Raw genomic sequence first — 9514 nt, 5'->3', positions numbered from 1 at the left:
TATCTCTGGTCATATCTAGGGGAAGTGGCATGAGAAGGGACATCTAGGGCACATGAGGATTACCTCAGTCTTCCTTCCTAGGACAAAATAGTAGCCATCCACCCCTTCCACCAAGAGGCAGGTGCTCTTCACATAGGAGGAAACAGAACACACACCATCCACAGTACAGTATTTCCACTTCGTGGGGTCATCTGCAGACAGCGCACACCAACTGAATAATGAGTCATGGTAGTGCAATTATAAACGTTTTTCTCACCAAAAGTGAATGGGAAAACACAAGGTTCCACTGGGAGGTAAAATGCAGATATGTTACACTATTCTTTGGCTCCTCAACTTCCGATTACCTCTGCAGTGACTCTCGCAAAGTTTCTTCCAAGTTAGTCCATCCTCATTCAAAATCGCCTTGGACACTGCATATCAGGGAGGACACAGTTAATATGGTGTCATTCTCTCAAAGAAGAAAGAAAGGTCCTTGCACTTCGAATGTCAGCTTATCTCCAATAGGCTTAGAGCTCTGTAGATATTAGAGCTCCAGGCATTAGCTGATCTTGGCAGGCCTCTAGACAGACTGATTTGAGTCATGATTTTCACATGTCTTATCATATAATGAAGCTGTTGTCGCTGTACTTACTGCTGCAGTTGTAATTACAGCCTCAAAAACTCTTGTGTTAGAAGATTGACCAAGACACATAACTTTAAACACAGGTGATATTCTGCCTCCTATGGACCTGAGCCACCGTCATGATGCACCAAAGAGAATTTCAAGCGAGTCGGACATTGACATTAGATTGAAATCTGCTTTTACTCTCCAGCACGAGATCAATGGAAGAAGAGGACAAAGAATCCCAGACAGAACAAGAATGGATGTGTGGACCACTGCTGGACCGAAAATTCTTCTCTGTTACATTTTGGACATCACATGTATTTGAACGGATATACTCAGAGATGGAAATGATACAACAATGACAAAGAGAGGAGAAGCTTACTGTCTCCTTCCTTTGTAGCAGGTTTATTGGCATCTAATGCACCTGCCATACAGTTCAATAGGTCAGCATATTAAGAAAACTTGTACACTCATCACCACAATCAATTGTAGAGCGTTCACTCATATCTTCTACTCGGTGTCAGTAGCTTACGGTCTCATTTCTATGTCACAAATATTCCTATCTCATTTCTATACTGACATACATGACATACTGGGCTCAACTGCCATGCATTAAATTGTAGGACAAACATCAAACTCTATTTACTCTCTCATTTTTAACTTCAGTGATTATGATGACTTCAGCTTATAGGATGTCCAGTTTCATATGGAATAGGGCACTTAGGAATGAGGCAGCAGTCTTGAGACTTATTACTGGGTAAGATCATGTCGCTTGGGATCACATTGGCCTACGTTTCAATGTCCTGGCTTTCCTTTTTTCCAATAAATAATTTTGTCCTGCTGAGGATTGAAAAAAAAATGGGAGATGCATTTGTCATGATAATAAGAGCCATTGTCATTGCAGGTCAACCCATGTCAGATCCAGGCCCTTCCACACCAATCTCACCTTCTGCACTCCCCTGGTCCAGTTGCAGAAGCAGGCAGGCACAGGCACAAATCAGCAAGGTTCCCAAGTGCAGTACCATGGTGGCTTGCCTGCCAGGGGCTGGTGATCTGCACGACTTGCCACCACTTTTTATAGCCTGTTGCTTCTTTCACCACTCCCCTCCAACGTGATTGCGATCACTCTGCCGCGTCAAGTGCTCGTTGCCTTCTGAAACCCAAGAACATGAAGCTCAAGTTGACTTCCCAGATAAAATCCACATGACTTTGGCAAGCTCTTTAAGGTCTTTGAGCTCCAATTTTTTTAAGTCTACTTAAAATGTAGGGGAAGTATTTTCAAAATATATTTGAGTTCCACTAGTCCATGACCAGAAAAAGGAAGGGAGGTGATTAAATAAAATACCTCCTTAAATGTGATTGAGATAAAAGTTCAACAGCATCCAACTGATTTCCTGATTTGGGTTCTTGTGACAAAGTTCTAAATAACTCTAATCCCAGCTATACAAATCTTCATTCTAAGGAAACACACGCCAAAAATAACTTCTCAAAGGGCCAACGGAACCGACCAAGCCTAGAGGACATTGTCAGAATGCAAGCTGTTCTGCCCTGACGATTAAAAAAAAAAAACTCATTGCCATAGATCAACTCCAACTCTTAGCTACACTGTAGACAAGATTGAATGTTCCAGCGAGTTGACTAAGCTGTAACTATTTGCAGGAGTAGAAAGCCCTCTCTCTCACCTGGAGTGGACAGTGGTTCAAACGGCCCACCTTGCGCATCACAGCCAACAAGAAACCACGACACTGCCAGAGCTCCTGTCATGCCTCATCTTCGGTTATATTTATTCCTCTAAATTGTCTTTCCTTCCCTCCTTATGGACGCTGCATTGCGGAGCTGAATGGTCTGGGCTCTCTTATACTTGCTGTACTGGTGCTGAGCCTCCAGTCCTCGCTTGTCAAACGTGAGTAACAGTGCCTTCCTTGATGTGTGGGCATGAGAGTTCAATGTCTTCACAGCTTCACACTGTGTGGAATCCAATACCTACTAAGCGCTCCATGAACATATCTGGTTTCCCCCATATCCTTGTGTCCATTTATCTGTCCTTCTGTCCTAGCTTTAGACATCAAAACTTTTCATTTTAACAGTTTTATTGACATATAATTCACATATCATACCATTCAATCATTTAAACATATTAAAAAGAGTTGTACAACCATCACCACAATCAACTTAGAACATTCTTTTCATTTGTGTATTCATTATCATTAGCTCTCCGTTTCCCCTTAACCTCTCGTTGGGCGCCATTGCCCGTACTGACTCTACGCGCAAAAGAAAGAAACACTGCATGATCCTGGGTCATTCTAGCAATCATTCCTTTGCCTGGGCCCATTGTTGCAGCCACTGTGTCAATTGGTTGAGTTGAGAGTACTCCACATTACCAAGCATGACGTACTTACTTCTCCAGGGATTAGTCTCTCCTGACAATATGTCCAAAGTCTGTAAGATGAAGTCTTTCCATCCTGCCTCAGAGGACCACTCTGTACTTCTTCTGAGACAGATCAGAGGATCCAGTCTATGGATAGAAAGAAGAGGAAGCAGTGCTCTACTCCTCACTTTGAAGGAAAGAGCAGCTGACAATCTTGGGCACAGCATCAAATAATGTCCTATATTGTAAGTCTAAAGAATGGAAGAACAAAAATTCATAAGATTGTGAAGGGGGGACAGTGCAGATAAGGACCCAAAGCCCACCTGTAGACAACTGGACATCCCCTTACAGATGGGTCATGGGGAGGAGATGAGCCAGTCAAGGTATAGTATAGCAACGATGAAGCATACAACTTTCCTCTGGTTCCTAAATGCTTTCTCCCCACCCACTAGCATGATCCCAATTCTACCTTAATATCTGGCTAGATCAGAGGATGTACATTGGTACAGATAGGAACTGGAAACACGGGGAATCCAGAGTGGATCCCTTTAGGACCAGGGCTGAGAGTGGTGATACCGGAATGGTAGAGGGAGGGTGGGGTGGAAAGGAGAAACCCATTATAAGGATCTACATATAACTTCCTCCCTGGGAGACAGACAACAGAAAAGTGGATGAAGGGGAAACATCAGACAGTATAAGATATGACAAAATAATAATTTCTAAGTTATCAAGGATGAATGAGGAAGGTGGGTTGGTAGGGAGGGGGGGGAATGAGGAGCTAATACCAAAGGCTCAAGTGGAAAGCAAATGTTCTGAGAATAATGAGGGCAACCAAAAAAACAGAATATTTATAATAGAGACAAGAAGGCTACAAACCATGAAAAAAAAACAACAGAGATAAACCCCAATATTTAAAAAAAACAGAAAATATTAAAAACCAGATGAAGGACAATGTGGTTCCAAAGGGAGATCAAATAACAGGGTTTTAACCATTCGAGTCAGATTTATCATTTTAATCTCCTAGAGCGGTCTCTCCAGTACTCTGAGATTTGTGAGGGATCTATTCCATCCCTCCATTATAGTTACAGGACAATCACCAGAGGCTTATTCCTTATGCAGATCCTGCAGATGTACTTTGGGCTGCCACCAGCACCCATAGCCTTCTGCACACCAGCATCTCACCATTTAAGTTCTGATGGTACTCCCTCCTTCGGATTTGGATGATAACATTTACAATCTTGGATCTCGGATGTTGGTGTGCTTCTACCATGTTGACTTAGTTGGCGTCTCACTTCGATGACTGCTGTTTGAAAACAAACCTCTAAGACCTCAGATGCTATTCGTTCTGATAGCTGAGTGGGAGCTCATGTTTTTCACCACACTTTGCTAGAGCACGCCTATATTCCATGTTTCCTTCATGAGGTCGAATATCAAGCCAGGGCCATGTCCCATAAGAATTAGTTGTTCTTAGATTGGAGCTCAGATTACGTGTGAGCCCAAAAATCCGTTCCTGAATCTACATTTCTTATCTGCCTCTGGCTCACCTTAGAGACATCCTTGTTCTTTTATGCTTATAAAGCACCTCCCTGGAACATAAAATCTTCTATATACAGTGTCACTTGCCCATGGTAACATTTAAAAAAACGATTCTATCATTGCCGACACTGCCCTAGGACATCAATTATCGACAACTCATCAAAACAAACAAATCTGGGCAAGGATCGATTGGGGAGTAGTCCTGGTGGGTTGTTCTGACCCGAGGAAACACAGTTCACTGAAGCTGTCCTTCTCACCAGCTGTCTCCGGTGAACTAGCTGGCCTCTGGCTTAGCTTCTCTTTCTCTTAGGGCTAATAACTGCCTCCTCCTTCCATACCGCCAAATGACCACTGCTTTCAAGAGTGTTCTTCACTCTGGACAATGCCCACGCACTGCTCAAAAACAAAACAAAATCAGCTCCTATGGAGAGCGCTCTGTTCCATGACCTGCCTCTGCTAGCAAGCCAAACCTCTGAGGTCGATCTCCAGAGCTGCGGGCTGAGGACTGGGGCCAGTTTCTCAAAGGGACAGTTCTCTTTAACAAGCACAGCTTTGGGCAAAAGTTGCCTCTGATCCCCATGGCTTGGGTTTTCCAGTATGGCCATTTAGACCCTACAATCAGCATGGGCAAAGATCATTAGAACCTCAACTGGACTCTAGCCCTTTGCCCTTTCTCTAGGCCCTGAACTAAGGAAGAGCACTCCTGACATGGCAGCCATACCTGCCTGGCATTTAGCCTCTACTGCCCAGCTGGGATGATGAGAAAGGCAGGTGAACTGCCCTTGTCAGTGACCTGCTGTTGTTCTTGATTGAGAATGGTGAACAGAGGGGACCCTAGCTTTGGGCCAACACCCACTCACTGTAGACTGAGCTATGGGGGATGAGGATGCCATGGGTCAATTGCAACATGCTCATACTCTTCTTGTGTGGTTTTAAGTAACCGTCTCTTCCTTGGCTCTACGCCCTTGGGACATGCCACGTCCAGAGACTGTAATGTTATTTTTCTTTAAAATTTTTCACCACCACTCATGGTTTTCTGAGGAGTGAGTCTGAGAGCTCCTTACGCAGCCATGGGGAAGTTGACACACGTGGAATGAAACTAGTGTACATTCTGTAACATAGATGGAGCTCAGCATAACTTGCTGAGTGAATAACGAACATAAAAGTAGTATGATTCCAGATATACAAAAATCATAGAACATGCTAACTCATCTATACTAAAGACCCCTGATTGCAGTGCCCAGAGATGTGAGAACAGCCAGGGTAGTGTGGCCAGGAAGGTTACAAAAAACATACGGAAATTGGATGCGGGAGTGATATGTATATTTATGATCTTCACTATGAAGTTATCATGAATGTACATGTGTGTCAAGAATGAGCTAATTATACTCTTTCAATGAGTGCAGTTTACTGGAGGTCAATTTTACCCCAATAAGTCTGTTTACCTTTTTAATGAAGCAAGAATATGAGGTTTGTATTGTCTCTCTCGTCTCACAGGAAGAGTAGCCAGATTGCGCCTTCAAGATAAGAACGGTAGGATTTTGTCTTACATACTTTGGACACGATGTCAGGGGAGACCAGTCCCTGAAGGACATTTGTGTTGGGCAGAATTCTCCAGAGAAACAAAACCAGGACACTTATGATTAGATAGATATAAAAGGATAGGTTTATATATCGAGAAGGAATACAACAGCTAATTCATCCACACAGCAGGACAGAAGGCTCCGTCCAACTCACTTTCATGGGGCAGTTAATATACTGAAGGTCCTTCCAACTCACACCGGCTGCTGGTCCAAGGTCAAGGAAGCAGACAGGGAAAGTGGACAGGGGCTGGCAAAGGGGAGGAGTATGCCCACAGGCAAGTTGGGCAGAGTCAGCTAGCAGGCAGCAGACAGGGCAAGGTGCGCAGCCATGTAGAAAGATGAGCTATCCAGCCAGAGCAGAGGCCAGAAGTACAGCAGCCTAGTGAAGCAGGTCATGGTGGGGCCTCCAGGTGTAGACATGCACTGCAGGACAACACGATCCTCCAGGATTCGCGTTTGGGCTCAGCCCACAGGTAGCATGCAGAGCGTTCTGGTCAGATCGCCAGGGAGAAAGAGGAAGAGGTCAGCGTTCCAGATCCATTTATCTAGGTTGCCCTCCAATCAGACTGCGACCTGATTGGCAGGCTAAGCTCCACGCACCTGTTCCTACAGGAGCCTTGTTGGCACACAAAACCTCACTATGGCCGACATTATGCTTGCCAAAGGGAAGGGGCACCAAGAAAGAGGAAGGCCCGCCACGAAATGGAGCCACACCGTGGTTGCAACAGTGGACTCCCTCGTTACAACTCTGCAAGGCCGGCGCAGGGCGGGGCATGTTGCAGGCAGTGCACACGTCTGTGTGTCAGCCCTGAACCGACAGCTTTTAGTAACAACAATTTCGCCACGGGAATGATATTTCTTTTTTAAAAAATAGACCGTTTTATTGGGACAGGATCCAAATATCATAAAATTCAATAGTTCAATCCTATCAATAAGTGCTGTACAAACATTCCCCAAATCAATTTCTGGTCATTGTCTTTTTTTTTTTTTTTTCGTGTACTCCTTGTTATCAGCTCCGTACTTCTCCCCAACCTCCCGCGAGTCTTATCACAGAACCACTCAGCCAGTTACTGTCTCTGTAGAGTCACCCATCCTGGATTGCAGATACAGAAAAACGTATGAAAACACAAATAAAAAGTCAAGGGAGAGAAAAAGCTAACAATAAAATAGAGGAAAACCCCACTTGGAAATAAAATAGAACACGTGTTTTAAATAGTATAACTATAACCTGGATCAAATGAGAGAGCAAACGATAAGGGGTTAGCTTTTAGCTTAGCGACAAGAAAAAGATATTTCTGACGAGTACTTCTTTCCTGCTAGAGGCTGGAGGATGAGAGTGCCAACTCTCTGATTGACTGAGGGGGGGTGGACCCAGGCAGGCCAACACCCTATCATTGGAATGCATGAATTTTTTATATCAACAGTATGCATTTATAACAGTGATGCAGATTCATGTACCAATTGAGAGCATCCAAGGGCTCTCTTTATGCCCTAAATAAAATAAGCATTTACATTATTCATGGGTTGTACTGAATTCCGTGAAGGGGTGGCGGGGGGTGGGGGGCACCAGCTGTCTCTGCACCCCTCAAACAGGGCAAATTGTCCTGAGATGTAAGCAGCTTTAATGCCACCATTCAAGTTGTTGACAAAAGGACTAGAGAATTTTTCACACACGCCCCCCCCCCCAAATATTTCTCTTGGGAGTAGAGAGGGTCTTTCATTTGCTGTTATAACCAGCAAAAAAAACATGGCGAGAGGGCCCACTAACACCACAGATCTACGGGAGCAAGCTGATCAGTAGGCATTAGAGTTTCATAAAAGAAAGTCAAATTCTCCAGGTTACAACTCCCAACTAGGTAGTGTCAAAGGGACATGCGTTTCTTGGCTTCCTTTGTGAACATCCCCCTTGGTGGTGTGACGGGTCTGGTGGCGCCCAGATTCTTCCTCATGAAAATCAGAAAAGAGCCCATCCCGGTTTCATCCACACCCCTCAAGGCACCAGCATTGTCACACACACCCACAATAATTGGGGAGCAAAAAACAATGATCAACTGCCTCTTGGCCAAAAAAAATAAATTCATATCCATCTTCAACCACCTGATGAATTCCACAAGGAAGATCCACATCGTGCTTCTGAAGAAATTCTGCAAGCTCTTCGACACTCAATGTAAAAGATACTCCTCTGTCATTTTCACCCCAGCCTAAGACGTCGTTATCAGGGACAGACCACAGAAGACCAGAGAGGAGGAGTTCTCGATCTGGTACATCCATGAGTCGAATAATTCCCCGAATTTATGCCTTGGATTTAAGCCCTGGTGAGAAACCTCCATAACAGCAAAATAAAATTTTCTCATCTACGATTGGGGCTATCGGCCAGCAGTTAAAACAGCCCATGAACCTTTTTAGGCCGTGGGCTGCTCTAGTGTTGTATCTTCTACATTCATCATAAAATCCACAAATTCTACAAATGCCGGCACATTCGTGGTTCCCCTGAGAAGTAAAAATTTCTCGGGGTCTCCAGGGAGGGCTTCCCCCGATCTGTGTAGTCCCCAAGAAATAGGGCGTTGCTTTCTGATGGGAAACCACCGTACTCAAAGAGTCCAAGTTCATCCTAGTCTTGCTCATGGGTGTCACCAAGAATTTTGAGTGACGCTTCAAGTTCTAGCAAGATGGGCTGGCTGAGAAAGATCTTGCCACGGTAAGCACAGCCCTGTGGTGGCATTTTCCTGGAGTTGGACATTGTTCCCATGCCTGGACCCATCACTTTCAGCAGCCATTGGATGATGGTGCCCACGTTGGGTTTATCTATATCCCACCCACCCCACCATCAGTCCCACCGCCTACCCTCCCGGAGTGGCTCCCCCACACACACACCCAGGACTCACACCTCTTTCCAAACAGCCAGGACAGATCCCCCTGCCACCCATGCCCGCGACCCCACTCCCTACTCCCTCCCTCACTCCCTGCTGGAACCAGGAGGAGGGGAAAAAGAGTGAATTAATGAAATGTTAGTGCACAGAAAATCAGGTCATTCTTACAGAGAAAGTGTTTTATTGACTGTTCCCACACACCGAGGGGAAAGGTGGGGTGGCCGGGGAAGAATGTCTCCACTACCATTCAGGAGTCACCTGGATTCCTGGGAGCTCTCTCCTGACTTTCTTGAGATAGGTTGCAAGGACTGACTTCCTCTGCGCCCATGAGTAGACATTCTATCGGCCATTTAGCGTGATGTGGCTGTCAATGGTAATGACTCATGTTGACCCTTCCAGTCAGTCCCATGAAGCACAAACTCTCTCCCTCCTCTTCTTTCTCTCTCTCTCTCTCTCTCTCTCTCTCTCTCTCTCTCTCTCTCTCTCTCTCTCTCTCTCTCTCTCTCTCTCTCTCTCTCTCTCCTCTCTCTCTCCCTCTCTCTCTCCCTCTCTC

At 45.1% G+C, this 9514-nt stretch overlaps 1 pseudogene; it reads right to left on the bottom strand.

The window, feature by feature from the left end:
* Window positions 1–7953: 7953 nt before the first annotated feature.
* LOC142431611 (serine/threonine-protein phosphatase PP1-gamma catalytic subunit pseudogene) lies at window positions 7954–8900 on the bottom strand (annotated as a pseudogene).
* Window positions 8901–9514: the final 614 nt, after the last annotated feature.

The sequence above is a fragment of the Tenrec ecaudatus genome, chromosome 18 (genome assembly GCF_050624435.1).
Source record: "Tenrec ecaudatus isolate mTenEca1 chromosome 18, mTenEca1.hap1, whole genome shotgun sequence".
Lineage (NCBI taxonomy): Eukaryota > Metazoa > Chordata > Mammalia > Afrosoricida > Tenrecidae > Tenrec > Tenrec ecaudatus.
The sequence above is the reverse complement of the archived record's forward strand: the minus strand, read 5'-3'. Positions and strand labels throughout refer to the sequence as shown.